The sequence below is a fragment of the Pristiophorus japonicus genome, unplaced genomic scaffold (genome assembly GCF_044704955.1).
Source record: "Pristiophorus japonicus isolate sPriJap1 unplaced genomic scaffold, sPriJap1.hap1 HAP1_SCAFFOLD_416, whole genome shotgun sequence".
Classification (NCBI taxonomy): domain Eukaryota; kingdom Metazoa; phylum Chordata; class Chondrichthyes; family Pristiophoridae; genus Pristiophorus; species Pristiophorus japonicus.
This window is the reverse complement of record NW_027254047.1, coordinates 393723-419160: the sequence shown is the minus strand read 5'-3', so window position 1 is coordinate 419160 and position 25438 is coordinate 393723. Positions and strand designations below refer to the sequence as shown.

Genomic DNA, 25438 nt, shown 5'->3' with positions numbered 1-25438 from the left:
GGAGTGAAGTTAGAAAATACTTCGACACACAAAGGGTGGGAGAAGTTTGGAATTTTCTTCTGCAAACCACAATTGATGCAGCTTCAATTGTTAATTTTAAACCGGAGGTTGATGGATTTTCATTAACCAAAGGGATTGTGGGATATGGGCCAAAGGCGGGTTTATGGAGACAGGTCACAGATCAGCCGTGATCTCATTGAATGGTGGGACAGGCTCCAGGGGCTGAATGGCCTCTTCCTGCTCCTATCCTGAACTAACAGGACTGATTTTAAGAGCCCCCGCCTGGTGTAACCGGAGTGATAGTCGCCTGGAAATGGCACTAAAGTTTACGCTGGTGCTTCAGCCATCGTCACCGTGGGTGGGGTCCTGAGATGGGCAACGGGAACGCCTGCCTGTTTCAGGGGAGGAAACCTCATCAAACCGGGGTCCCGTGATGTATAGAGGACCCTGACTGCAATTCTGAGGTACAAATGGGCGGAGTGAGGGCACGTTGAGCGGCCGAACCAGCTGCTCTTCAAACACTCGCTGGAGGCCGCTCAAATATTTTTTATAAAACAGATCTCTTTCCTAAAAACAAACACATTCCTGACATCGCAACCATTATATTTCTGATTTACTTCATTTTGTATACAAATATTTTCAACCTTCCCGTGTTCCACTCCCTTCAAGGCCGTTCCTTCATCTTTGTCCATGAAAGTTTGAACATTTCATGTTGAAAGTCTCTTCTGTATTTTTTTCATTCGTTGCTGGGATCTGGTGGTGCAAGGCCAGCATTTATTGCCCATCCCTAATTGCCCTCGAGAAGGGGGTGGTGAGCCACCTTCTTGAACCACTGCAGTCCGTGTGGTGAAGGTGCTCCCACAGGGATACGAGGGAGGGAGTTCCAGGATTTTGATCCAGCGATGAGGGAACAGCTGATATATTTCCCAAGTGAGGATGGTGTGTAACGTGAAGGGGAACTTGTAGGTGAGGGTGTTCCCCTGCAACTGCTGCCCTTGTCCCTCTGGGTGGTAGAGGTCGCGGGTTTGGGAGTTGCTGCAGTGCAACGTGTAGATGGTACACACTGCAGCCACGGTGCGCCGGTGGTGGAGGGAGTGAATGTTGAAGGTGGTGGATGGGGTGCCAATCAAGCGGGATGCTTTGTCCTGGATGGTGTCGAACTTCTTGAACTTTGTTGGAGCTGCACTCATCCAGGAAAGTGGAGAGTATTCCATCACACTCCTGACTTATGCCTTTGAGATGGGGGAAAGGCTTTGAGCAGTCAGGAGGTGATTGAAAGTGATTTGACCAAATCAGTTGTGAATATACTCGTGCATTAATTCTCCAGTTTTAAACCATGAGAGAACCCAGTGTAACAGGTTAATGATTTAGATCACTGTTTTTGTTTACTAATGAATGAATTCTAATGGCCGATTGCTTCTAAAATAGTTGTGATTATTAGATTGTTGCATTATAAATCATGAATCAGATATCAAATGCTGCCATTTCATCTATTTTCTTATTTGAAGGGGTATGGATAATATTTACATTCTTTTACTCGTGTCTGGTATTCTTAAGATGTGCCCACTTATTGAGGGTTTTACGGGTTAAGTGAGAAACCAGGAAAGGCCCTCCGTACCAGGGTTGAGAATGTCCATTACATGTCTCCACACTCTATACTGGGTGGGTCCCTTAAATGCTCCCAGAGACAGGCTGCCTCCCGCTATGTTTGGCTGATATTACGCTTCACTAATAATGTAAATATGAAATATTAAACAGCAGAAAATAAAACCGCTCTTCAATATCCTACTTTATAATGTTGTTCAGTTATTTTTGGAGCGTGTCGTACCTCTGCTCCTCCGGCGGACTCTCCTGAAATAGACAGAAACACAAATGTTAACGCACAGCAGACCGCTGGCAGTGCTCAAACAGACTAAACAAGGCTCAACTTTGCAGCATGAGAGAGCTAGAGAGTCAATAATAAAGTGTGGAGCAACTCACTGATCTCAGCTGCCCAAAACCTGAAGTTATATGTTCCTCTTGTACCATGTGGGAACTCAGGGACACTTCCGGTGTCCCTGACAACTACGTGTGCGGGAAGTGTATCCACCTCCAGCTCCTGACGGACCGCGTTGCGGAATTGGAGCTGAGGGTGGATTCACTCTGGAGCATCCACGATGCTGAGAATGACGTGAGTAGCACGTGTCGCGAGTTGGTCTTACCACAGGTGAAGGGTCCACAGCCAGATAGGGAATGGAAGACCAACAGGAAGAGCAGTGCAAGGAAGGTAGTGCGGTCATCCCCCTGCAAAACAGATACACCGCTTTGAGTACTGTTGGGGGGGGATGACTTACCAGGGGAAGGCAGCAGCAGCCAAGTTCAAGGCACCGTGGCTGGCTCTGCTGCACAGGAGGGCAGGAAAAAGAGTGGGAGAGCAATAGTGATAGGGGATTCAATTGTAAGGGGAATAGATAGGCGTTTCTGCGGCCGCAACCGAGACTCCAGGATGGTATGTTGCCTTCCTGGTGCAAGGGTCAAGGATGTCTCGGAGCGGATGCAGGACATTCTGAAAAGGGAGGGTGAACAGCCAGTTGTCGTGGTGCACATTGGTACCAACGATATAGGTAAAAAACGGGATGAGGTCCTACGAGACGAATTTAAGGAGCTAGGAGCTAAATTTAAAAGTAGGACCTCAAAAGTAGTAATCTCAGGATTGCTACCAGTGCCACGTGCTAGTCAAAGTAGGAATCTCAGGATAGCTCAGATGAATACGTGGCTTGAGCAGTGGTGCAGCAGGGAGGGATTCAAATTCCTGGGGCATTGGAACCGGTCCTGGGGGAGGTGGGACCAGTACAAAACAGACGGTCTGCACCTCGGCAGAACGGGAACCAATGTCCAAGGGGGAATGTTTGCTAGTGCTGTTGGGGATGAGTTAAACTAATATGGCAGGGGAATGGGAACCAATGCAGGGAGACAGAGGGAAACAAAATGGAGACAGAAGCAAAAGACAGAAAGGAGATGAGTAAAAGTGGAGGGCAGAGAAACCCAAGGCAAAAAACAAAAAGGGCCACTTTACAGAAAAACTCTAAAGGGTCAAAGTGTAATAAAAAGGCAAGCCTGAAAGCTCTGTGCCTCAATGCGAGGAGTATTCAGAATAAGGTGGACAAATTAACTGTGCAGATAGCAGTTAACGGATACGATGTGGTTGGCATCACGGAGACATGGCTCCAGGGTGACCAAGGCTGGGAACTCAACATCCAAGGGTATTCAACTATTGGAAAGATGGACAGAAAGGAAAAGGAGGCGGGGTGGCGTTGCTGGTTAAAGAGGAAATTAATGCAATTGTAAGAAAGGACATTAGCTTGGATGATGTGGAATCGGTATGGGTGGAGCTACGGAATACCAAGGGGCAGAAAACGCTAGTGGGAGTTGTGTACATACCTCCAAACAGTAGTAGAGATGTTGGGGAGGGCATCAAACAGGAAATTAGGGGTGCATGCAATAAAGGTGCAGCAGTTATCATGGATGACTTTAATATGCATATAGATTGGGCTAACCAAACTGGAAAAATACAGTGGAGGAGGATTTCCTGGAGTGCATAACGGATGGTTTTCCAGACCAATATGTCAAGGAACTAAATAGGGGAAAGGCCATCTTAGACTGGGTGTTGTGTAATGAGAGAGGATTAATTAACAATCTCGTTGTGCGAGGTCCCTTGGGGAAGAGTGACCATAATATGGTGGAATTCTACATTAGGATGGAGAAGGAAACAGTTAATTCAGAGACCATGGTCCAGAACTTAAAGAAGGGTAACTTTGAAGGTATGAGGCGTGAATTGGCTAGGATAGATTGGCGAATGATACTTAAGGGGTTGACAGTGGATGGGCAATGGCTGATATTTAGAGACCGCATGGATGAACGACAACAATTGTACATCCCTGTCTGGCGTAAAAATAAAAAAGGGAAGGTGGCTCAACCGTGGCTATCAAGGGAAATCAGGGATAATATTAAAGCCAAGGAAGTGGCATACAAATTGGCCAGAAATAGCAGCGAACCAGGAAACTGGGAGAAATTTAGAACTCAGCAGAGGAGGACAAAGCATTTGATTAGGGCAGGGAAAATAGAGTACGAGAGGAAGCTTGCAGGGAACATTAAAATGAACTGCAAAAGCTTCTATAGATATGTAAAGAGAAAAAGGTTAGTAAAGACAAACGTAGGTCCCCTGCAATCAGAATCAGGGGAAGTCATAACTGGGAACAAAGAAATGGCAGACCAATTGAACAAGTACTTTGGTTCGGTATTCACTAAGGAGGACACAAACAACCTTCCGGATATAAAAGGGGTCAGAGGGTGTAGTAAGAAGGAGGAACTGAGGGAAATCCTTATTAGTCGGGAAATTGTGTTGGGGAAATTGATGGGATTGAAGGCCGATAAATCCCCAGGGCCGGATGGTCTGCATCCCAGAGTACTTAAGGAGGTGGCCTTGGAAATAGCGGATGTATTGACAGTCATTTTCCAACATTCCACAGACTCTGGATCAGTTCCTATGGAGTGGAGGGTAGCCAATGTCACCCCACTTTTTAAAAAAGGAGGGAGAGAGAAAACAGGAAATTATAGACCGGTCAGCCTGACATTGGTAGTGGGTAAAATGATGGAATCAATTATTCAGGATGTCATAGCAGCGCATTTGGAAAGAGGTGACATGATAGGTCCAAGTCAGCATGGATTTGTGAAAGGGAAATCATGCTTGACAAATCTTCTGGAATTTTTTGAGGATGTTTCCAGGAGAGTGGACAAGGGAGAACCAGTTGATGTGGTGTATTTGGACTTTCAGAAGGCTTTTGACAAGGTCCCACACAAGAGATTAATGTGCAAAGTTAAAGTACATGGGATTGGGGGTAGTGTGCTGACATGGATTGAGAACTGGTTGTCAGACAGGAAGCAAAGAGTTGGAGTAAATGGGTACTTTTTAGAATGGCAGGCAGTGACTAGTGGGGTACCGCAAGGTTCTGTGCTGGGGCCCCAGCTGTTTACACTGTACATTAATGATTTAGACGAGGGGATTAATTGTAGTATCTCCAAATTTGCGGATGACACTAAGTTGGGTGGCAGTGTGAGCTGCGAGGAGGATGCTATGAAGCTGCAGAGTGACTTGGATAGGTTCGGTGAGTCGGAAAATGCATGGCAGATAAAGTATAATGTGGATAAATGTGAGGTTGTCCACTTTGGTTGTAAAAAGAGAGAGACAGACTATTATCTGAATGGTGACAGATTAGGAAAAGGGGAGGTGCAACGAGACCTGGGTGTCATGGTACATCAGTCATTGAAGGTTGGCATGCAGATACAGCAGGCGGTTAAGAAAGCATATGGCATGTTGGCCTTCATAGCGAGGGGATTTGAGTACAGGGGCAGGGAGGTATTACTACAGCTGTACAGGGCCTTGGTGAGGCCACATCTGGAGTATTGTGTACAGTTTTGGTCTCCTAACATGAGGAAGGACATTCTTGCTGTTGAGGGAGTGCAGCGAAGGTTCACCAGACTGATTCCCGGGATGGCGGGACTGACATATCAAGAAAGACTGGATCAACTGGGCTTGTATTCACTGGAGTTCAGAAGAATGAGAGGGGATCTCATAGAAACGTTTAAAATTCTGACGGGTTTAGACAGGTTAGATGCAGGAACATTGTTCCCAATGTTGGGGAAGTCCAGAACCAGGGGTCATTGTCTAAGGATAAGGGGTAAGCCATTTAGGACAGAGGAGAAACTTCTTCACCCAGAGTGGTGAACCTGTGGAATTCTCTACCACAGAAAGTTGTTGAGGCCAATTCACTAAATATATTCAAAAAGGAGTTAGATGTCGTCCTTACTACTAGGGTCATCAAAGGGTATGGTGAGAAAGCAGGAATGGGGTACTGAAGTTGCATGTTCAGCCATGAACTCATTGAATGGTGGTGTAGGCTTGAAGGGCCGAATGGCCTATTGCTGCACCTATTTTCTATGTTTCTATGTTAGGGCCTTTGAGAGGAGCAGATGGGAACTAATGAAAGGAAACAGTTGGAAAGCTAATAAGCAAAGACACGGGTTGGACAAATTGAGTCAGTTTAGTGAAGTGCATGGGCTGGTACTCAATATTGAGGGCGAGTCACTGGGGAGCTGGGACAGGGATTTTTGCAAACAGGTACAGGGGCAGCAAGAAACAGAAATAACAGCTGGGGGAAACTGAGCACATAAGATAATAGAGGATGCACTGACGGCAGGAAGAATGCTTATAAAGACACTGAGAAAGTCACCTTTCTGAAGGAAGGATATCCTAGTTTTGGAGGGGGTACAGAGACGATTCACTAGGCTGATTCCGGAGATGAGGGGGTTACCTTATGATGATAGATTGAGTAGACTGGGTCTTTACTCGTTGGAGTTCAGAAGGATGAGGGGTGATCTTATACAAACATTTAAAATAATGAAAGGGATAGGCAAGATAGTGGCAGAGCGGTTGTTTCCGCTGGTCGGGGAGACTAGAACTCGGGGGCACAGCCTCAAAATATGGGGGAGCCAATTTAAAACCGAGTTGAGAAGGAATTTCTTCTCCCAGAGGGTTGTGAATCTGTGGAATTCTCTGCCCAAGGAAGCAGTTGAGGCTAGCTCATTGAATGTATTCAAATCACAGATAGATAGATTTTTAACCAATAAGCGAATTAAGGGTTACGGGGAGCGGGCAGGTAAGTGGAGCTGAGTCCACGGCCAGATCAGCCATGATCTTGTTGAATGGCGGAGCAGGCTCGAGGGGCTAGATGGCCTACTCCTGTTCCTAATTCTTATGTTCTTATGTTCTTACAACAATGTGCAGATATAGGAACATAGGAACAGGAGTAGGCCATTCAGCCCCTCGAGACTGTTCCATCATTTAATTAGATCAAGCACTAACTCCGAATGCAGAAGACCAAGTAATGGAGGAACAAGTAGTTCAGAAGCCAGAGAACATAGTTAGGACAAAGATGCAGTTCATAGAATCATAGAAATTTACAGCAGAGCAGGAAGTCATTTCGGCCCATTGTGTCCGTGCCGGCCGACGAAGAGTTATCCGGCCTTATCCCACTTTCCAGCTCTCGGTCCTAGCCCTGTAGGTTATGGCACTTCAAGTGCACATTCAAGTACGTTTTAGTCGTGGTGAGGTTTTCTGCCTCTACCAACCTTTCGATAAGTGAGTTCCATACCCCAACCACCCTCTGGGTGAAAACATTTCCCCTCAAATACCCGCTAAACATAGAAACATAGAAACATAGAAAATAGGTGCAGGAGTAGGCCATTCGGCCCTTCTAGCCTGCACCGCCATTCAATGAGTTCATGGCTGAACATTCAACTTCAGTACCCCATTCCTGCTTTCTCGCCATACCCCTTGATCCCCCTAGCAGTAAGGACCTCATCTAACTCCTTTTTGAATATATTTAGTGAATTGGCCTCAACAACTTTCTGTGGTAGAGAATTCCACAGGTTCACCACTCTCTGGGTGAAGAAGTTCCTCCGCATCTCGGTCCTAAATGGCTTACCCCTTATCCTTAGACTGTGACCCCTGGTTCTGGACTTCCCCAACATTGGGAACATTCTTCCTGCATCTAACCTGTCTAACCCCGTCAGAATTTTATATGTTTCTATGAGGTCCCCTCTCATTCTTCTGAACTCCAGTGAATACAAGCCCAGTTGATCCAGTCTTTCTTGATAGGTCAGTCCCGCCATCCCGGGAATCAGTCTGGTGAACCTTCGCTGCACTCCCTCAATAGCAAGAATGTCCTTCCTCAGGTTAGGAGACCAAAACTGTACACAATACTCCAGGTGTGGCCTCACCAATGCCCTGTACAACTGTAGCAACACCTCCCTGCCCCTGTACTCAAATCCCCTTGCTATGAAGGCCAACATGCCATTTGCTTTCTTAACCGCCTGCTGCACCTGCATGCCAACCTTCAATGACTGATGTACCATGACACCCAGGTCTCTTTGCACCTCCCCTTTTCCTAATCTGTCACCATTCAGATAATAGTCTGTCTCTCTGTTTTTACCACCAAAGTGGATAACCTCACATTTATCCACATTATACTTCATCTGCCATGCATTTGCCCACTCACCTAACCTATCCAAGTCGCTCTGCAGCCTCACAGCATCCTCCTCGCAGCTCACAATGCCACCCAACTTAGTGTCATCCGCAAACTTGGAGATACTACACTCAATCCCCTCATCTAAATCATTAATGTACAGTGTAAACAGCTGGGGCCCCAGCACAGAACCCTGCGGTACCCCACTAGTCACTGCCTGCCATTCTGAAAAGTACCCATTTACTCCTACTCTTTGCTTCCTGTCTGACAACCAGTTCTCAATCCATGTCAGTACACTACCCCCAATCCCATGTGCTCTAACTTTGCACATCAATCTCTTGTGTGGGACCTTGTCGAACGCCTTCTGAAAGTCCAAATATACCACATCAACTGGTTCTCCCTTATCCACTCTACTGGAAACATCCTCAAAAAATTCCAGAAGATTTGTCAAGCATGATTTCCCTTTCACAAATCCATGCTGACTTGGACCTATCATGTCACCTCTTTCCAAATGCACTGCTATGACATCCTTAATAATTGATTCCATCATTTTACCCACTACCGATGTCAGGCTGACCGGTCTATAATTCCCTGTTTTCTCTCTCCCTCCTTTTTTAAAAAGTGGGGTTACATTGGCTACCCTCCACTCCATAGGAACTGATCCAGAGTCAATGGAATGTTGGAAAATGACTGTCAACGCATCCACTATTTCCAAGGCCACCTCCTTAAGTACTCTGGGATGCAGTCCATCAGGCCCTGGGGATTTATCGGCCTTCAATCCCATCAATTTCCCCAACACAATTTCCCGGCTAATAAGGATTTCCCTCAGTTCCTCCTCCTTACTAGACCCCCCGACCCCTTTTATAACCGGAAGGTTGTTCGTGTCCTCCTTCGTGAATACCGAACCAAAGTACTTGTTCAATTGGTCCGCCATTTCTTTGTTCCCCGTTATGACTTCCCCTGATTCTGACTGCAGGGGACCTACGTTTGTCTTTACTAACCTTTTTCTCTTTACATATCTATAGAAACTTTTGCAATCCGTCTTAATGTTCCCTGCAAGCTTCTTCTCATACTCCATTTTCCCTGCCCTAATCAAACCCTTTGTCCTCCTCTGCTGAGTTCTAAATTTCTCCCAGTCCCCAGGTTCGCTGCTATTTCTGGCCAATTTGTATGCCACTTCCTTGGCTTTAATACTATCCCTGATTTCCCTTGATAGCCACGGTTGAGCCACCTTCCCTTTTTTATTTCTATGCCAGACAGGAATGTACAATTGTTGTAGTTCATCCATGCGGTCTCTAAATGTCTGCCATTGCCCATCCACAGTCAACCCCTTAAGTATCATTCGCCAATCCATCTCAGCCAATTCACGCCTCATACCTTCAAAGTTAGCCTTCTTTAAGTTCTGGACCATGGTCTCTGAATTAACTGTTTCATTCTCCATCCTAATGCAGAATTCCACCATATTATGGTCACTCTTCCCCAAGGGGCCTCGCACAACGAGATTGCTAATTAATCCTTTCTCATTACATAACACCCAGTCTAAGATGGCCTCCCCCCTAGTTGGTTCCTCGACATATTGGTCTAAAAAACCATCCCTTATGCACTCCAGAAAATCCTCCTCCACCGTATTGCTTCCAGTTTGGTTAGCCCAATCTATGTGCATATTAAAGTCACCCATTATAACTGCTGCACCTTTATTGCACGCACCCCTAATTTCCTGTTTGATGCCCTCCCCAACATCACTACTACTGTTTGGAGGTCTGTACACAACTCCCACTAACGTTTTTTGCCCTTTGGTGTTCTGCAGCTCTACCCATATAGATTCCACATCATCCAAGCTAATGTCCTTCCTAACTATTGCCTTAATCTCCTCCTTAACCAGCAATGCTACCCCACCTCCTTTTCCTTTTATTCTATCCTTCCTGAATGTTGAATACCCCTGGATGTTGAGTTCCCAGCCCTGCTCATCCTGGAGCCACGTCTCCGTAATCCCAATCACATCATATTTGTTAACATCTATTTGCACAGTTAATTCATCCACCTTATTGCGGATACTCCTTGCATTAAGACACAAAGCCTTCAGGCTTGTTTTTTTAACACCCTCTGTCCTTTTAGAATTTTGCTGTACAATGGCCCTTTTTGTTCTTTGCCTTGGGTTTCTCTGCCCTCCACTTTTCCTCATCTCCTTTCTGTCTTTTGTTTTTGCCTCCTTTTTGTTTCCCTCTATCTCCCTGCATTGGTTCCCATCCCCCTGCCATATTAGTTTAACTCCTCCCCAACAGCACTAGCAAACACTCCCCCGAGGACATTGGTTCCGATTCTGCCCAGGTGCAGACCGTCCGGATTGTACTGGTCCCACCTCCCCCAGAACCGGTTCCAATGCCCCAGGAATTTGAATCCCTCCCTGCTGCACCATTGCTCAAGCCACGTATTCATCTGAGCTATCCTGCGATTCCTACTCTGACTAGCACGTGGCACTGGTAGCAATCCCGAGATTACTACTTTTGAGGTCCTACTTTTTAATTTAGCTCCTAGCTCCTTAAATTCATTTCGTAGGAACTCATCCCTTTTTTTACCTATGTCATTGGTACCAACGTGCACCACGACAACTGGCTGTTCTCCCTCCCTTTTTAGAATGTCCTCCACCCGCTCCGAGACATCCTTGACCCTTGCACCAGGGAGGCAACATACCATCCTGGAGTCTCGGTTGCGGCCGCAGAAACGCCTATCTATTCCCCTTACAATTGAATCCCCTATCACTATCGCTCTTCCACTCTTTTTCCTGCCCTCCTGTGCAACAGAGCCAGCCACGGTGCCATGAACTTGGCTGCTGCTGCCCTCCCCTGATGAGTCATCCCCCTCAACAGTACTCAAAGCGGTGTATCTGTTTTGCAGGGGGATGACCACAGGGGACCCCTGCACTACCTTCCTTGCACTACTCTTCCTGCTGGTCTTCCATTCCCTCGCTGGCTGTGGACCCTTCTCCTGCAGTAAGACCAACTCGCTACACGTGATACTCACGTCATTCTCAGCATCGTGGATGCTCCAGAGTGAATCCACCTTCAGCTCCAACTCCGCAACGCGGACCGTCAGTAGCCGGAGGTGGACACACTTCCCGCACATGTAGTCGTCAGGGACACTGGTGTTGTCCCCGTGTTCCCACATGGTACAGGAGGAGCATATCACGTGACCGAGCTGTCCTGCCATGACTTAACCCTTAGATACACTTAAATTGCCGACAACAATGTTAAAAGTTACTGACTAATAAAGAAAAAGAAAAACTACTCACCAATCAGCAGCCAATCACTTACCACGTTGGCTGTGACGTCACCTTTTGATTTCCTTCTACTTTTTTGCCTTCTCTCCCAGCTGGAGCTGCACCGCTACGCCTCTCTGGACTCCCGCCTCTCTCGACGCTCCCCGGACTGCTGAGCCTTTTATAGGCCGCTGCCTCTCTGGACTCCCGCCTCTCTCGACGCTCCCCGGACTGCTGAGCCTTTTACAGGCCGCTGCCTCTCTGGACTCCCGCCTCTCTCGACGCTCCCCGGACTGCTGAGCCTTTTATAGGCCGCTGCCTCTCTGGACTCCCGCCTCTCTCGACTCTCCCCGGACTGCTGAGCCTTTTACAGGCCGCTGCCTCTCTGGACTCCCGCCTCTCTCGACGCTCCCCGGACTGCTGAGCCTTTTACAGGCCGCTGCCTCTCTGGACTCCCGCCTCTCTCCTCCTACCAATTACTTTAAATCTATGCCCCCTGCTTGTTGACCCCACTGCTAAGGGAAATAGGTCCTTCCTATTCACTCAGCTCTCTCCTCAGCCTCCTCTTTGCCAAAGAATAAACAATCTCAGCTTGTCCAGTCTTTCCTCAAAGCTAAAATTCTCCAGTCCAGGCAACATCCTCATAAATCCCGTCTGCTACTGTAAAGTCCATGTGTATCTCAGTGTCATCTCCTGTACATGTACAGTACACAGCGGGTAAAGGGAAACGATTCACTCCCGGCTGCTTCTGTGAAGCCCGTGCATGTCTCAGTGTCAGCTCCTGTACACAGCGGGTAAAGGGGAACGATTCACTCACGCCTGGTACTGTATGGCTCGTGTGCCTCTCAGTGCCAGCTCCTGTACATGTACAGTAGACAGTGGGTAAAGGGGAACGATTCACTCCCCTCTGGTACTGTAGAGCCCGTGCCTCTCAGTGCCAGCTCCTGTACAGGTACAGTACACAGCGGGTAAAGGAACAATTCACTCCCCTCTGCTACTGTAGAGCCTGTGTGTGTCTCAGTGTCAGCTCCTCTGCACTGCTCAGTGTCCCACCATTTAATGTGTATTCCCTTGCCTTGTTAGCCCTCCTCAAATGCATGACCTCACACTTCTGCAGATTGAATTCTATTTGCCACTGTTCTGCCCACGTGACCATTCACTGATATCTTCCTGCAGTCTGTTAAGGTGCAGGGAGATTCTGGCTGTAGGGAGGTGGGTGGTGATGAGTGTGGTAATGATGATGAGTTGGTTACCCAGAGATAGGTCTGTGCACATTGAAGATAAATGACAAAAGGTACTGGAGGAGCAGGAGGGGCTAAATGACAATGTATGAAATCCTGTAAGGGCTCTGAACCGTCCCATGCAAGGATGGCCGAGAAAATCAAGGCAATTCCATTTGTTATACTTCCGGTTTTTGGTGACAAAGATGTTTGCAAAGAAAATCGCAAATTATGTCAATCTGCTGCGAAAATAATACTGGGACGTTGAAGCGTAAATGGCGCTGTTCCTGTGACAAAAAATGGGAGAGAGCTGACCAAATAAAAACCATGGAAATGGTCAGGAACGTTGAAGTAGCTGCAAGAAGCATTTACATTGGAGGAGGGAGAAGGCCAGGAGGAAAGGTGATCCACATGACATTGATTACAGAGTGGAATCTAGACAGCAGGTGGGTGATATACAAGAACCAGGTAACATTAACAAGGGTAAACTAGGGGCCAAAAGATGGAACATCTACATTAAGCTGTATAGACGTGAACGCTGAATGCATTCGGGATCAGCAATTCCAAAACACGAGGTTACTGCAGCACTCGGGAACTCCAATGTTGTGGGAATATTATAAACATGGCTGACTGCAGAGGATGGTGCACAGGGACAGGAGGAGCCTGTTGCACCATTCAGTTAGATCTGTACCCCAACTGCATTTACCCACTTCTGCTCCATATCCTTTGATGCCCTTAACCAACAACAATCTACCCATCTCAGTCTGGAAAATGTTGAATTGTTTGATCCGAGCATTCAGTCTTTTGAGGGAGGGAGTTCCAGATTTCCACAACTCTGAATGAATTTTTAAAAAAGTATTCAGGCACAGCAGAGTAGACAGCAAGGATGTGATGTGGGCCTGGATGTCAAAGACACCGAGGAGATTAAAGCTGTTGATCCTGTGAAAGAGCTGTCCAATTTACTCCCACACCCAATCCTTTCCCCATAACGCTGAAAATGAGTTCTCTCCAGCTACATGTCCCATTGCCCTTTGAACGTCCCGATGGAATCTGCTTCCACCACCCTTTCAGGTTACAAATCTGAAAACATATCTCCACATTTCCCCTCTAGTTCTCTTGCCAATTATTTTAGATCTGTGACCTCTGGCTACCGGTCCGGTTGCCAGAAGAAATAGTTTCTCCCGTTTGCTCAATCAAAACCCCCTCAGAATTTTGAATACCTCCATTAGGTGTCCCCTTGACCTTTGTTGCTCCAAGGAGAACAATCCCAGCTTCTGCTATCTCTCCACTTTACTGAAGTCCCTCATTCCTACTCTCATCCTAATAAACCTCCTCCTTACTCTCTCCAAGACCTTGACATCCTTCCTCAAGTGTGGTTCCCAGAATTCTACACAATACTCCAGCTGCAGCCTAACCAGTGATTTGTAAAGGTTCAGCATGACTTCCTTGTATTGAATTCAATGCCCCCGTTTACAAAGCCAAGTATCCCACAAGCTTTCTTCACTGTCTTATCAATTTGCCCTGCCACCTTCAAAAGATTTGTGAACATTTACCCCAGTTCATTCTGTTCTTGCACAACGCTCAAAATAGCACTATTTAGATTATACTGCCTCTCCATGTTGTTCTTCCCAAAGTGCATCACCTCACACTCAGCCACGTTAAACTGTACCTGCCATGTGTCTGCCCATTTCTCCAGTCTGTCTTTGTCCTCCTGAAGTCTGCTTCTATCCTGCTCACTATTCACTACGTTGCCAAGTTTTGACTCGTCTGCAAACTTCAAAATTGTACTTTCTATCCCGAGGTTCAGGTTATTTATCTACAGCAAGGAAAGCTTATCGTGAATTGTCTCAGATTTCTCACAGATTTGTCTCCATTCTGAATAAAATATCATCCTTTTCCTCATTCAGTTCTTCGACCAAATTCTGTTCCTTTTCATCCAAAATATTGCGCAATGTAGAAAATTCAGAGTCGATGAGGTTCTGCGATTGATTCGAATGTTCCTGTGAAGACAAAAAAAGTTTGTTGAAGAAGGAAACAAAACTATCGCAGGTCACCAGCACATTGATTACAATGCTTAATAACCACCAAGCCACGCTGCTGAAAATGCACAGGGAAAGAGTTCTGTTAGCCAGGCATGGGGTGCATAACACGCTCCCCGTACAGGTACAGCCCACATCGGCCTACTGAGAATTCACCTTCATTTCGGAGATGCTCTCTTGCTGCTTAAACTCAAAATCATGAGATTTCCTTCTGCCTCAGAGAATGTAGGATTCAGTTCATTTTCACCTGCAATTTAAATTAAAATGAGGTCTTAAGTTAGTTGGCAAAAAATCCAGGGAGGAAATGAGGGGAAACATTTTTACACAGCGAGTTATGGTGATCTGGAGTGCCCTGCCTGAAAGGGCGGTGGAAGCAGATTCAATAGTAACTTTCAAAAGGGAATTGGATAAATAGTTGAATAGGAGACATTCACAGGGCTCTGGGGAAAGAGCAGAGGAGTGAGAGTAATGGGACAGCTCTTTCAAAGAGCCAACACAGGCACGATGGGCAGAATGGCCTCCAGTGCTGTGTGTTTCTATGATTCTAGGTGCTGACAGCAGAGTCAGGGCTCTGCTACAATTAGGATTAAATGTGAATTTTAAAATAAATTCTTAGCTGGACCAACTGTTTTAACTTCACTTCATAATGGTTGCAGCTCGTGCAAAGCTGAAGTGGAGTCAAACTCTCTCCTGGCCCACGGTCAATGGAAACTATTGGTCTTCAGAGTTACTCTGCGCATCTCCCCTCGTCATCAATCTCAAACTGCTTTGCATCAACACAGAGTATGTGACATGACTGTCCCAATCACACTGAGCCGGGACATACTGAGTTAAGACAGGCAGAATCAGCTGAACTATGAACAGAAGTACTGAGCTTTCTATACTTCAACAACATTAGATTCACAGTAAGATTCCTGCTCTCCTCCAGCTCACAAGATATCCTGAAATTTAAATAAAATGCAAAGTCAGGCAACACCATGTTTCCTATTGGGAAGGAGAGCAGGGGAGTTCACCTCAGTGTCCTGGGTCAATATTTATCCTTCAACCAACATCACTAAAACAGATGAGCTGGTCATTGTCACATTGCTGTTCGTGGAATCTTGCTGTGCGCTAATTGGCTGCTGCGTTTCCTACTTTACAACACTGACTACGCTTCAAAAGTACTTCATTGGCTGTAAAGCACTTTGGGATGTCCTGAGCTTGTGAAAAACACAATATAGTCTTTCTTTCTACGGGATTAACACACAACATTATTGCAGCATGACATGTCCTCTGCTAGAAACTGTCAGACACAATTCAACGACTGTGTGACTGAGATAGTCCTGATACAGCATCATTTCCTGTCGTTGCTGACTCCATCATTTCTTACCCATACTCCAGCTATGAGCACATTCTTCACACTACAAGTCTAATTTAAGCACACACATACACACACCTTACAATAGATGACAGCCCCCCACCACTCATAAAAACAAGATCCCATGCACAGATTGTCTTTAACCCATGACTAAGATTACCCACCATTGTATTATGGGGATTATTTGCATCCCTCCTCTGCCTCACCATTCCCCTTCCTCATCCCATCCCCCTTCCTCTCCCCCCTCCCCAATGCACATTGGGCCCATACTCTCTGGAATTAAGAAGAAAGAGAGGTGATCTCATTGAAACACAAGATTCTGAGGGGGACTGACAGGGTAGATGCTGAGAGGTTGTTTCCCCTGTCTGGAGAGTCTAGAACTAGGGGACATAGTCTCAGGATAAGGGGTCGGCCATTTAAGACCGAGATGAGGAGGAATTTCTTCGCTGAGAGGATGTGAATCTTTGGAATTCTGTAACCCAAAGGGCTATGGATGCTGAGTCTCTGAATATATTTAAGGCTGAGATCGATAGATTTTTGGACTCTGGGGGAATCAAGGGATATGGGGATTGGGCGGGAAAGTAGAGTTAAGGTCGAAGATCAGCTATGATCTTATTGAATGGCGGAGCAGGCTCGAATGGTAAAGGTGGGGGGGGGGGGGAACCCTGATAATAAAGGATGACAAAGAATAATAAAGAACCTAGTTTCCCCTGAATTGCATCTGTGCTATTCTCCTCAACAACTCCATGTGGCAGCAAATCCCAAATTCTCAACACTCTCTGGGTAAAGAAGTCATCCTCTTAAAACTGTGCCTTCATATAGTGTGACAGGAGGGAGATAATTGCAGCAAAACTTGCCCCCAACTCCTCCTGTCTATTTTTCTGTATTACCAGCTTGGGTTTTTTTAAGACTCAGAAGGTTATAGGTTTAAGTCCTGCTCCAGAACCTGGAGCACAAAATCTAGGCTGACACACCAATGCAGTGCTGAGGGAGCGCTGCACTGTCGGAGGTGCCGTCTTTCTGATGAAATCTTAAACCGATCCCCCGTCTACCCCCTCAGGTGGATGTAAAAGATCTCACGGCACTATTTTGAAGAGCAGGGGAAGTTATCCACAATACCCTGGCCAATATTTATCTCTCAACCAACATCAACAAAAACATATTATTTGGTCGCTAACACATTGCTGCTGGTGGGAGCTTGCCGTGTGCAGATTGACGGCCACGTTTCCTACATTAAACCACAAGTACACTTCAAAAGTAGTTCCAGATCACAACAACTCGCTGTGTTTAAAATAAAAAGTTTCATTTCGCCCCGCTTCTTAAATCGGTGCCAACACTGAGCCACGTGAGGAGATATTAAGACAGGTGACCAAAAGCTGGTAAAAGAGGCAGGTTTTAAGGAGCGCTTTAAAGGAGAGGGGTAGAGAGGCGGAGAGGTTTAGGGAGAGAATCCAGAGCTCAGGGCCCAGGCAGCTGAAGGCACGGCTGCGGTTTGTGAATTTAAAAATGATCCGCTATATGGTGCCCACTCCAAATAACAGACTTGGCAGGTCCGGAATTAGGTGCATTACCTTCCAATAGATGAAACATTTGATCTGTGCCCTCTGCAGCACATCCTGTACCCAGCAGCCAGGCCTGTGGCTCACTCACTGGGCAGCAGACCCTGTCATTGCAAACACTATTTCAATGTGTTTCCCCTCTGTAACAATCCACAACAACATTCAACACATTATATATAGTACAGACTGGAGCAAACACATCCCCCTCCTCCTCAATCCCCCCTCCCCTCATCCCAGCCCTCACCCCCCGGGTATAAAACCAGGCGGCTCCAACTCACCGACACAAGGGCCCAGCGCCGCTTCACTGGCACCCTGCCCGAGCTCCGAGTCCCGGCCCGCCTCCCTCACTCTGAGTGACAGGCGCTCCGGCCAATCCGCTTCCGCCGGGAGAGCCCCGCCCCCGCAAACCCACCTCCCTCACTCTGGGTGCCAGGCGCTCAGGCCAATCCGCTTCCCCCGGGAGCTCCTCACCGGGCCGCCCCTGGCCAATCAGCGCCGCCGGGAGGCGGGGTTTGCGGCCATGATTTGGGTTGAGCGAGGCTCACGCTCGGAGCTTGGCGGTTGGGTTGAAATATTTGAATGTTTAACGGGCGGTGACCTTTGCCCCTGTGTTCCACTCCAGGACATTGTGACGTATTTACTGAGGCGGCCGAGAGCTCGGGCCTTACACTAAACATCCGTAAGACAAAGGTCCTCCAGCAGCCTGTCCCCGCCACACAGCACTGCCCCCCAGTCAGCAAGGTCCACGGCGCGGCCCTGGACACCGGGGACCATTCCCCAAACCTCGGGAGTCTCTTATCAACAAGGGCAGGCATTGACCACCAGATCCAACACCGCCTCCAGTGTAGCCTTCGGCCGCCTGAGTAAAAGAGTGTTTGAAGACCAGGCCCTCAAACCTACCACCGAGCTCATGGTCAACAGGGTTGTAGTAATAGCCGCCCTCTTGTATGGCTCAGAGACATGGACCATGTACAGCAGACAGCTCAAGTCGCTGGAGAAATACCACCAACGATGTCTCCGCAAGATCCTGCAAATCCCCTGGGAGGACAGACGCACCAACGTTAGCGTCCTCGACCAGGCTAACATCCCCAGCATTGAAGCACTGACCACACTCGACCAGCTCCGCTGGGCAGGCCACATTGTCCGCATGCCCGACACGGGACTCCCAAAGCAAGCACTCTACTCGGAGCTCCGTCACGGCAAACGAGCCAAAGGTGGGCAGAGGAAACGTTACAAGGACACCCTCAAAGCCTCCCTGATGAAGTGCAACATCCCCACTGACACCTGGGAGACCCTGGCCAAAGACCGCCCTAAGTGGAGGAAGTGCATCGGGAGGTTGTTGAGCACTTCTAATCTCAACACCGCGAGCGTGAAGTGGTCAGGCACAGGCAGCGGAAGGAGTGTGTGATAATTCAGTGCCACCCACCACTTCCTCCGACGAATATCTGTTCCACATGTGACAGGGTCTGTGGCTCTGATATTGGACTGTTCAACCACCAAAGATCTCATATTTTAGGAGTGGAAGCAAGCCTTCCTCGATTCCGAGGGACTGCCTATGAAAAAAAAGAGGGATTGGCGGGACAACAACAACAACAACTTGTCTTTATATAGTGCCTTTAACGCAGTAAAACGTCCTCTGGCGCTTCACAGGAGGGTCACAGATTGTTTTGTCTATTCCGGGGCAGATCTGCGATTGTCACCGAACTAATCTGCCTCCCACAATATCTACAGAATCCCGGGAATACCCGCAACCTCCCCGAGAATAGTCTTCATCATCATCGGCGGTCCCTGGAACCAGGATGACTTGCTTCCACAGGGGGTCGCAGATGTTTCAATGAAGGAGCCGATATTCCAGTCCTGAACTCCAATTGAAGGGTGGAATATCGGCTGGATTGTTTTAACATGTGGTGACCGTCTCACACCAGCCACCACGCAGGATTGACAGAGCTCGGCCTTTATCCAGTGGCAAGGGTTAACCAGGACGGCAGGAGATCTGCTTTGCTGCAAGGACCTAGTGCGCACACATATCGCAGTGTGGGCAGGCCCGTGCTGCCCCTGGGCTCTCGGCTCTTCTGGGCCCCGTACCCTCATTCATCACACCTCCGCCACGATTTTTCACCGTTCCTCCGCCACGATCTCTCACCGTTCCACCGCCACGATCTCTCACCGTTCCTCCACCACGATCTCTCACCGCACCTCCGCCACGATCTCTCACCATTCCTCCGCCACGATCTCTCACCGTTCCTCCGCCACGATCTCTCACCGTACCTCCGCCACGAGCTCTCACCGTACCTCCGCCACGATCTCTCACCGTTCCTCCGCCCCGACCTTCCCGCTCCTCCGCCACGATCTCTCACCGTTCCTCCGCCACGATCTCTCACCGTACCTCCGCCACGATCTCTCACCGTACCTCCGCCACGATCTCGCACCGTTCCTCCACCCCGACCTTCCCGCTCCTCCGCCACGATCTCTCACCGTTCCTCCGCCACGATCTCTCACCGTTCCTCCGCCACGATCTCTCACCGTTCCTCCGCCCCGACCTTCCCGCTCCTCCGCCACGATCTCTCACCGTTCCTCCGCCCCGACCTTCCCGCTCCTCCGCCACGATTTCTCACCGTTCCTCCGCCACGATCTCTCACCGTTCCTCCGCCACGATCTCTCACCGTCCCTCCGCCACGATCTCTCACCGTACCTCCGCCACGATCTCTCACCGTTCCTCCGCCACGATCTCTCACCGTTCCTCCGCCACGATCTCTCACCTTTCCTCCGCCACGATCTCTCACCGTTCCTCCGCCACGATCTCTCACCGTTCCTCCGCCACGATCTCTCACCGCTCCTCCGCCACGATCTCTCACCGTTCCTCCGCCACGATCTCTCACCGCTCCTCCGCCACGATCTCTCACCGTTCCTCCGCCACGATCTCTCACCGCTCCTCCGCCACGATCCCTCACCGTTCCTCCGCCACGATCTCTCACCGTTCCTCCGCCACGATCTCTCACCGTACCTCCGCCACGATCTCTCACCGTACCTCCGCCACGATCTCTCACCGTTCCTCCGCCACGATCTCTCACCATACCTCCGCCACGATCTCTCACCGTTCCTCCGCCACGATCTCTCACCGTTCCTCCGCCACGATCTCTCACCGTACCTCCGCCCCGACCTTCCCGCTGCTCCGCCACGATCTCTCACCGTTCCTCCGCCCTGACCTTCCCGCTCCTCCGCCACGATCTCTCACCGTACCTCCGCCACGATCTCTCACCGTACCTCCGCCCCGACCTTCCCGCTCCTCCGCCACAATCTCTCACCGTACCTCCGCCACGATCTCTCACCGTACCTCCGCCACGATCTCTCACCGTACCTCCGCCACGATCTCTCACCGTACCTCCGCCCCGACCTTCCCGCTCCTCCGCCACAATCTCTCACCGTACCTCCGCCACGATCTCTCACCGTTCCTCCGCCACGATCTCTCACCGTACCTCGGCCACGATCTCTCACTGTTCCTCCGCCACGATCTCTCACCGTTCCTCTGCCCCGACCTTCCCGCTCCTCCGCCACGATCTCTCACCGTCCCTCCGCCACGATCTCTCACCGTACCTCCGCCACGATCTCTCACCGTACCTCCGCCACGATCTCTCACCGTTCCTCCGTCACAATCTCTCACCGTTCCTCCGCCACGATCTCTCACCGTTCCTCCGCCCCGACCTTCCCGCTCCTCCGCCACGATCTCTCATCATTCCTCCGCCACGATCTCTCACCATTCCTCCGCCACGATCGCTCACCGTACCTCCGCCACGATCTCTCACCGTTCCTCCGCCACGATCTCTCACCGTTCCTCCGCCACGATCTCTCACCGTACCTCCGCCACGATCTCTCACCGTTCCTCCGCCACGATCTCTCACCGTTCCTCCGCCACGATCTCTCGCCGCTCCTCCGCCACGATCCCTTGCCGCTCCTCCGTCCCGATCTCTCGCCGCTCCTCCGTCCCGATCTCTCACCGTTCCTCCGCCATGATCTCTCACCGTTCCTCCGCCACGATCTCTCACCGCTCCTCCGCCACGATCTCTCGCCGCTCATCCGCCCCAACCTTCCCGCTCCTCCGCTGTACCTGGACCCCGCCAATGTTCCTGCCCACGCTCCAAACTGTGACCTGGATTTTGTTGATGTCATCCAGTCGCCCACCTCGAAGCTGTCGCACACTTGTAGCAGCTCACTCTTTAAGCTGCAGTGGTATGCTCTTTTGTCCTCCTGACCCACGATGGTCTTTTTTTCCCTTCAAAAATATACTTTATTTATGTAAAACTTTCACAGTACATTGGAAAATAGTTCAGTACCTTGCGGTCAGCAATTCCATACAATTCGTTTGGATGCTGACAGCAGTTCCATACGATGCACTAGCGTGCATTTCATTTCAAGGTACAGTTTAGTACAATCCGTAAATCACGTTACATGTAGTACTGTGCAAATAAGGGTATTACATGGAGAAGATAATAACAGGTTTACATTACATTCCGGGATACATTTCAATACCGATCAGGAATCACGTTACATGTAGCACTATGCAGATGAAAGCAGTACACGGAACGGATGAGAATATGTCCTCTCAGGTCAGGGTGACCCACGATGTCCCAGGACCCATGCTGCTCTTTTATCCTCCCGACCTGCGGTGGCGTCTTCTCGCAGGTCGGGGTGGCCCGCGATGAATGAATGCCCCGGGAATAAGTTGCCCTGATATTGACGCTCAGATTGTAATTATTTCTCTGGTGCCCAACTTTAATATTCTCCTGAAAGTCCCACTGCAATCCAGTTCCAGTTCCATTGAGGGTGTAAAAGAAAAGATAGCCATCCGTGGCTAACTAAAGAAATAAAGGACGGTATCCAATTAAAAACAAAGGCATACAAAGTGGCCAAAACTAGTGAGTGAACAGAAGATTGGGAAGCTTTTAAAAGTCAGCAAAGAATGACTAAAAAAATCATTAAGAAAGGGAAGATAGACTATGAAAGTAAACTAGCACAAAATATAAAAACAGACAGCAAGAGTTTCTATAGGTATATAAAAAGGAAAACAGTGGCTAAAGTAAATGTTGGTCCCTCAGAGGATGAGAACGGGAATTAGTGATGGGGAACAAAGAGAGAGCAGAAACTCTAAACAAATATTTTGTATCAGTCTTTAAGGTAAAGGACACAAGCAATATTCCAACAGTGGATAGTCAAGGGGTTTTCGGGGGGGTGGGGGAAAGAACTTATCACAATCACTAAGAAGTAAGATAATGGGACTAAAGGCGGATACATCCCCTGGACCTGATGACTTGCATCCTACGGTCTTAAGAGAAGTAACGGCAGGGATAGTGGATGCATTGGTTACAATTTACCAAAATTCCCTGGACTCTGGGAGGTCTCAGCAGATTGGAAAACTACAAATGTAACGCCCCTATTTAAAAAAGGAGGCAGCCAAAAAGCAGGAAACTAGGCCAGTTAGCCTAACATCTGTGGTTGGGAAAATGTTGGAGTACATTATTAAAGAAACAGTCGCAGGATATTTGGAAAAGCATAATTCGGTCAGGCAGAGTCAGCGTGGATTTATGAAGGGGAAGTCATGTTTGACAAATTTGCTGGAATTCTTTGAGGATGTAACAAACATGGTGGATAAAGGGGAACCAGTGGATGTATATTTGGACCTCCAGAAGGCATTTGACAAGGTGCCACATAAAAGGTTACTGCGCAAGATAAAAGTTCACGGGGTTGGGGGTAATAGATTAGCATGGATAGAGGATTGGCTAACAGAAAACAGAGAGTCGGGATAAATGGTTCATTCTCGGGTTGGCAATCAGTAACTAGTGGGGTGCCGCTGGGACCCCAACTATTTACAATCTATATTAACAACTTGGAAGAAAGGACCGAGTGTAACGTAACCAAGTTTGCTGACGATGCAAAGATGGGATAAAAAGCAATGTGTGAGGAGGACACAAAATACCTGCAAAACGACATAGACAGGCTAATGAGTGGGCAAAAATTTGGCATAATGTTGGAAAGTGTGAGGTCATGCACTTTGGTAAAAAAAAAATCAAAGAGCAAGTTATTATTTAAATGGAGAAAAATTGCAAAGTGCTGCAGTTCAATGGGACCTGGGGGTATTTGTGCATGAAACACAAAAGGTTAGTATTCAGGTACAGCAAGTGATCAGGAAGGCCAATGGTATCTTGGCCTTTACTGCAAAGGGGGTGGAGTATAAAAGCAGGGAAGTCTTCCTACAATTGTACAGGGTATTGGTGAGGCCACACCTGGAATACTGCCTTGGTTTCCATATTTACGAAAGGATGTACTTGCTTTGGAGGCAGTTCAGAGAAGGTTCACTAGGTTGATTCCGGAGATGAGGGGATTGACTTACAAGGAAAGGTTGAGTAGAATGGGCCTCTACTCATTGGAATTCAGAAGAATGAGAGGTGATCTTATCGAAACGTATAAGATTATGAGGGGGCTTGACAAGGTGGATGCAGAGAGGATGTTTCCACTGATAGGGGAGACTGGAACTAGGGGGCATAACCTTGGAATAAGGGGCCGCCCATTTAAAACTGAGATGAGGAGAAATTTCTCCTCTCAGAGGGTTGTAAATCTGTGGAATTCGCTGCCTCAGAGAGCTGTGGAAGCTGGGACATTGAATAAATTTAAGACAGCGGTAGACAGTTTCTTAACCGATAAGGGATTAAGGGGTTATGGGGAGCGGGCAGGAAAGTGGACCTGAGTCTATAATCAGATCAGCCATGATTGTATTAAATGGCGGAGCAGGCTCCAGGGGCCGTACGGCCCACTCCTGCTCCTATTTCTTATGTAAAAGGCCGATGATAATCAGCCCTTGATGAATCGACTAACTGTGGCAGATCGGGATGTGATCTTTGGGTTTGAGCTTCCCGTGTGCTAATCTTCTCCTTCTAACACCCTGTAAAAGGAGTTTACAAAAGTCATCACTGTAAGTACAGGATAGAACTTCAGAACATTCTCTCCTTCTTGTTCCTGTCCCGTGGGCCATGCAGCGCCGATACACCTGGGTAATCTGGGCCTGTCACTGATGGTAAAACCCGCAGCTCCCGCCCCGCTGGACACACACGTGACAACCAATGGGCCAATGGTTTTCCTGCTGCCCTCCACGCACCTGGTGCCAGGCTCAATACATGGCCATTCTGTGGTGTTGGTGCACTCCCCGCGTCCGCCACCCCCCACCACTGTTGCCAGGCTCAATACTCGGCCATCCTGTGGGGTTTGTGCCCTCCCCTGGTGCCAGGCTCAATACTCGGCCATTCTGTGGGATTTGTGCCCTCCCCTGGTGCCAGGCTAGATACACGGCCATCCTGTGGGGTCGGTGCCCTCCCCTTGTGCTAGGCTCGGTATATGGCCATCTTGTAGGGTTTGTGCCCTCCCCTAGTGCCAGGCTACCGCGGTATACACCCATCCTGTGGGGTCGGTGCCCTCCCTTGGTTCCAGGCTCGGTATATGCCATCCTGTGGGGTGGGTGCCCTCCCCTGGTGCCAGGCTCGGTATACACCATCCTGTGGGGTCGGTGCCCTCCCGTGGTGTCAGGCTCAGTATACGCACATCCTGTGGGGTGGGTGCCCTCCCCGACATGACATCATAGAGACTGCGTTGCCAGGTTACTGTGTCACACAGCTCGCGTTGCTGGTGTTTGACGTCACACACCCCTTCTTGCCGGGTTGTGACGTCACGCAGCTCATGCTACCGAATTGGTGACGTCATTGGCGCTGAGTGAGTGGCGGCGCGGGTTCGAATCGTAGCCACGTAGCAAGCCGCCTCCGACTGTGGGAGTGGGCGGGGTAAATGGCAGAAACAGGGTCGCGATTGGTGGGCGGCCTGTCAATCAGGTCAATCAGCCAATTGCAGGGGCGGACAATGCCTCCCTGAGCGCGCTGTGAGGCGGCACTGCGCATGTGCGGG

At 48.8% G+C, this 25438-nt stretch overlaps 1 protein-coding gene across 8 annotated transcripts in view; it reads right to left on the bottom strand.

Moving 5' to 3' along the window:
- Positions 1 to 652: 652 nt before the first annotated feature.
- Positions 653 to 25438, bottom strand: part of LOC139250704 (zinc finger protein 432-like) — a 384699-nt gene continuing 359913 nt past the window's right edge. For 2 of the 8 annotated variants that reach the window (XR_011591353.1, XR_011591351.1), the window contains 2 exons: positions 14209 to 14539; positions 653 to 1851 (listed from right to left, as the gene is read on the bottom strand). The gene's annotated coding sequence lies outside the window, so the exon portion shown is untranslated. Of the gene's footprint in view, positions 1852 to 14208; positions 14540 to 14734; positions 14826 to 17506; positions 17690 to 17772; positions 17824 to 25438 lie in introns of those variants that run through there. The other 6 variants (XR_011591350.1, XR_011591349.1, XR_011591348.1 and 3 more) reach the window with 6 other exon arrangements.